This window comes from Cervus elaphus, chromosome 20 (assembly GCF_910594005.1).
Source record: "Cervus elaphus chromosome 20, mCerEla1.1, whole genome shotgun sequence".
NCBI classification, from domain to species: domain Eukaryota; kingdom Metazoa; phylum Chordata; class Mammalia; order Artiodactyla; family Cervidae; genus Cervus; species Cervus elaphus.
Window position 1 is genome coordinate 53,337,862 of NC_057834.1, and position 5,281 is coordinate 53,343,142.

The 5,281-nt window shown below is 47.4% G+C and overlaps 1 pseudogene; it reads right to left on the reverse strand.

The window, feature by feature from the left end:
- Positions 1-1,999: 1,999 nt before the first annotated feature.
- LOC122677564 lies at positions 2,000-2,610 on the reverse strand (annotated as a pseudogene).
- Positions 2,611-5,281: the final 2,671 nt, after the last annotated feature.

The window sequence follows — 5,281 nt, forward strand, 5'->3', positions numbered from 1 at the left end:
AATATTTCACCTCAATCTGGACTAAGGAGGGTTGGAAAGGATGGAGAGAGAAAGAAAAGGGAATTTGTAGGTCATAGTCAGGAATGAAAGGAAAAATCCACAGCTGTGATGTTTACCTCCCCTCTGCTGGGAGGAAAAAATGCTTAAGAATCCAGGTCATCAGGCAGATATTCCAGGGGTAGAACATTGAATCCTCAGTCACTACCAGCGTAAACCATATACCTGCTCCACAAATCACTGAGTAAACTGATCACATCATGCTGGAAGGCACTGGAAGGGCATCGTGGGCTAGAAAATACTTGCATGACTTGAGGGTCCTAAACCAGATGACATTAAGCCTCTTCCAGATTAAAATAGGCCATACTTCCAGTCTGTAGAATACTCTGCCACATTCCTTGTGACCTGGCGTGACCGCCAACTTGAAATCTTTCAAAGCCCTTTAACTCTCGTTCCATCTAAGCCTAAGTGGACAGCCAATTAGAAACAGTGATGGAGACTTCTCAGAGTGGCCCCAAAGGCTACAGGGAGAACTAACAGGTGACAGTGAAGGAGGAGAGAGGAGAAACACGGAGAAGAAAAGCATCATAGCCGCAGTACACAGCATAATTGGTTCTGAAGGCATCAGGGCAAAGCGACACCATGCAGTAATTGATGTTGATAACCCTGAGTCACCAAGAGGTTAAATCATAGATATGTCACTGCGAGCTGATCACTCAACTCATTTACAAAGTATTTATCAGACACCTCATGTGCGCCTGACTCTGCCTGGATCCCCAGAATAGCAAGATGAATATGACGTGGTCCCTGCCCTCAAAAGGCTCTCTGGACTTCAATTTCTTCGAGTGTAAAATGAGGCAGCTAATCTCAATGATTCCTAAGATTCCTTCCTAGAGGTCCTAAAAGCTTTATGCATTAGGGCTTGAACCTCAACAGTCCTATGAGATGGTAATCCAGATAACATAATCCTATTTTGCAAATGAGCACCGAGATTCAAGGCGGTTAGCATCTGACTCAAGGTCACACAGTGGATGAGGAGCAAAGCCTGGACACTCAGCCACACAAACCCATCACACTGAGATGGAAAGGTCTTTCTCCCTTCCCTGTGCTCGCTCCACACTGTCTTCCTTCCTCCAAGAGGACAGGCAGAATAGATGGAAAACAGCTTGTGCATTTGACAGCTGCCCGGATTTCCAGGTCTCAAATACAATATTCAGAGCCACAAAACAAAAATCATGTGCAATTGGACGGTAATAAGTATCTGTAAGACCAAGTGCAACCAAAATGCATCGAAGGATCTGTCAAAACCAACAGCAAAATAAATCCAAAAAGTCAATAGTGATGGCTACTAGGGACACGTGCTGAACAACTAAAATATCTCCGAGGGAGAAAACGTGGTAGAAGGGAAAAGGCAGCTTGGGCGCACTGCATTTTTTAAAAAAAAGAAGAGCAAACTAAGACCCAAACACACACATCATTGCTGGTGGAGTTGGCTTAGGTGCAGAGGGAGGGTGGAGGTGCTTCCACACAGCCTGCTTTCTTCCCTCACTGCTGGCACAAGGACACCTGTCAACCCTGCTGTTGTTGATCATGTACCGATTATGGTGGGAAACAAGGGCTCTGTCTTCCAGTAGACAATGTACAAGTGGAGAGCGAAGGCAGCCAGAGAGCCAGTGGATTGAGACAGACGACTGATCACCACACAGGATACCAGCTGCATACTGTCTGACATGAGACTGCAAGTCACAGCCCTGGGGACAAGCATCCAGTGAGCACCTTTATTCTCCTGGATGTTCTGCTAGATATTTTACACACAGTAGTCCATCTACCACTCACAACACGTTTATGAGTGGGTAACACTCACTGACACTCAGAGAATTGATTTGCCGAGGATCATACAGCCAGTGAGTGGCTGAGCAAGGATTATTTTTTTTCCCCTTGGTGGCAAAAAGCTTTATTGTTTCTATTTAGTCCAAGGATTGGGAGAGGGCTCCAGGGTGGTTTAAAAGCTGCCTAGTGGTTGCAGAGAGGGGCTTCAGACAGAAGCCTTATTAGGGGGGCTCCTCAAAGGCCGCTGGGCTCCTGAGGCTCCTAGCTGTGCTTGAGGGTGAGCCTTTGGAAGAGATATTCTCCCAGCCCAGCATGGGGACCAGCCAGCCTGTGGAGGTTGGTCAGGTGGTCACCCATCTTCTGAAGAGTTTCACCTCCTCATCTAGGAAGTGGCTCTCCAGGAGGTCACCAAGGTGGGTTCTGCCCGGGCAGAACCCAGGCCATGCAGACCCAATATGGCCAGGTTCGGGTTCTTCTGTACGAGAAGGGTGGCTTCCATAGCATCCTGGGTTTTACACCACTTATCTTGAGATGGCTTCTGCACATCCTGGAGGAGGGCATGGCCACCCCACTGGTTTTGCATTTTCAAGAGACCCTTGGCACCCTCACGCTTCTCCTCAACCAATTTGTAAAAAAAAGTGGCTCAGGCCCTCCAGAGCCACATCTCAGTGGAAATAGAAGCCCAGAGAGAGGTAGGTGTAGGAGGCCAGCAGACATGTTGACCAGGTGGTTGACGGCAGGCTCCACCTCAGTGGAATAATTCTGACAAATGTGGGAGTTCATCAGTTCAGTTCAGTTCAGTCACTCAGTTGTGTCTGACTCTTTGCAACCCCATGGACTGCAGCACACCTAGCTTCCCTGTCCTTCACCATCTCCTGGAGCTTGCTCAAACTCACGTCCATAGAGTCGGTGATGCCATCCAACCATTTCAACCTTTGTCGTCTCCTTCTCCTGCCTTCAATCTTTCCCAGCATCAGGGTCTTTTCCAATGAGTCAGTTTTTTGCATCAGTTCATGGTTGATCAGTAATAAGGAGTTAAGCTCAAAAAATGATGTTGGCTAAATATCGTATATTAACACATATACATGGAAACTAGAAAGATGGTACTGATGAACCTATTTGCAGGGCAGCAGTGGAGATGCAGACGTAGAGAACAGACTTGTGGACAGAGTAGGGGAAAGAGAGGGTGGGAGTAGCATGGAAACATATACATTACCACATGTAAAATAGATAGCCAGTGGGAATTTCCTGTATGATGCAGGGAGTTAGAACAGGTGCTCTGTGACAACCTAGGGGAGGGGGTGGAAGGTGGAAGGAAAGCTCAAGAGGGAGGGGACATAGGTACACCTATGGCTGATTCACGTTGATGTATGGCAGAAACCAATACAATATTATAAAGCAATTACCCTCCAATTAAAAATAATTTTATTTAAAAAGCAAAAAAACAAAAAAAACAAAAACAAAAAATGGTGTTGGCTGATGGAGGACAACTGAGTGGCTGATTCCAAAGACTGCAACTGGAAAAAATGTTGGAGGATGGTCAGAGCCTGGAGCAAGGGCCCTGCCTGGGTCTTTTTCATCCAAGCATGAGACAGATCCATGGGACCGCGGCAGTGCACAGCACCTGAGCAAGGATTTGAACTCAGCTTGCGTTCAGAGCTCCAGCTCTTCCAGCTCCTCTGCATAGCCTCTAAGACTGTGTTCTGGCCCCACGACACTTATCACGATGCAATCTTAGACCAATCATTAAATCTCTTATAATCCTCAGGTTCCTGAGAACTGCCTGTGTCATGGAATTGTTGTAGAGTCCGAGGAGATAAAAAGCATGAGCCTTTCTTAATCTGAGAAGACTCCTGAAATCAAGATGATGGTGATAATAACAATGCTTATTGAGCACCTATTATGTGCCAGGCACTGGTTTGCTGCTTTACAAGGATTACCTCATTTCGTTCTCACAGCAATATGTGGAATTGGTATTATCTGCATTCTATAGGTGAAGAAACCCAGGCTCGAAGAGAAGTAATAGGAAATAGGAAAATAATAAAGAGAAGTAATAGGAAACCCAGGCTCGAAGAGAAGTGATAGGAAATGGCAGGGCTGAGGGGGGAATGGGTTTAACTACTCCATTGATGCCTGCTGTGAACCAGATGCTGAACAACAAAGGTCTCCCCACTACCTTCTGTAGTTTTATTGCCTTCCTCCCCTGTGGCCACAGGGCTTAGCCTACTTTGAGACGTTCTCCTTAGATGTAGGAGCTAGAAATTGTCACTGTGAGAAGGCCAGCACGTCCAGCAGTTGAAAAGAGACTGCATTCTGTTTTTATCTGTAGCTTGTCTTTTTCCAACTGAATTGAAAAATGCCATCAAAAACGTTTACTTCTTGCTGACCTGAGTTAAGGGGCAAATTTGCCCAGAGTTCCAAGGGTTCACAATCTCCTGGGGGATACGAATACAATATTTATTGAGCCCCATCTCTGAGCCAGGGTCTGGGTGAGGCCCTGGGGACTCAGAGAATAGCAAAACACCGCACATGGTGGTACCGGCTCCACCTGGGATGGGCACGGGTAAATCAGGGCTCAGAGGGAAAAGACCCTGACCTGCCGGAGGGTGGCGGCGGCCAAGGGAGATTGGAAACAGCCAGGAAAGCCTCCCAGTGGAAGTGGGGCTTCAGAGCTACATTCTGATAGCCTGCACTGCTAAAGAGTTGGCATATATCGTCTCTAATCCTCATTGCAACAATCCTCTTGGGCAGATGTTATTATCTCATAGATAAGGTATTAAGTAACTTGCCCAGAGCATCAGAGCAGAGTCAGATGCTGACCCAAGGAGCACTGTGACTCCAAGTTTGCCAGACCCTAAAGTCACATCAGGCTGCTGCAAAGAATACAGTGTTACAAGCCAGGATGGAGAAAGAAACACACACCACAGGGGCTAGAACAGAGGAGGGTAACTGAGTCGCCATCTGTGAGGTGTCATGAAGGACAAATGGTGTGAGCCAGCCATGGTACAATGACTCAGGACAGGTCTGCAGAGACACTTCATTATTCTAGTGAGTCCTCTAGGTCCTAGGCAGGGAGGAACACTCTAAAGCAGGGGTCCTCAACCCCTCTAGCAGGCCCCCCGCCTGTTAGGAAGCAGGCCACACAACAGGAGGTGGGCAGTGAGGAGGGAAGTTTCATCTGTATTTACAGCTCCTCCCCATAACTCCCTTTAGTGCCTGAGCTCCCCCTCCTGTCAGATCAGCGGAGGCATTAGATTCTCATAGGAGCGCAAATCCTGCTGTAATTGTTCATGCGAGGGATCTAGGTTGCATGCTCCTTATGAGAACCATCTCGAAACCATCTTCCCCACACCAGTGCATGGAGAAACTGTCTTCCACAAAACTGGTCCCTGGTGCCAAAAGGTCGGAGGTCACTACTCTAAAGAGTCAAGGCCTCAAGGCCATGTGCCCAACA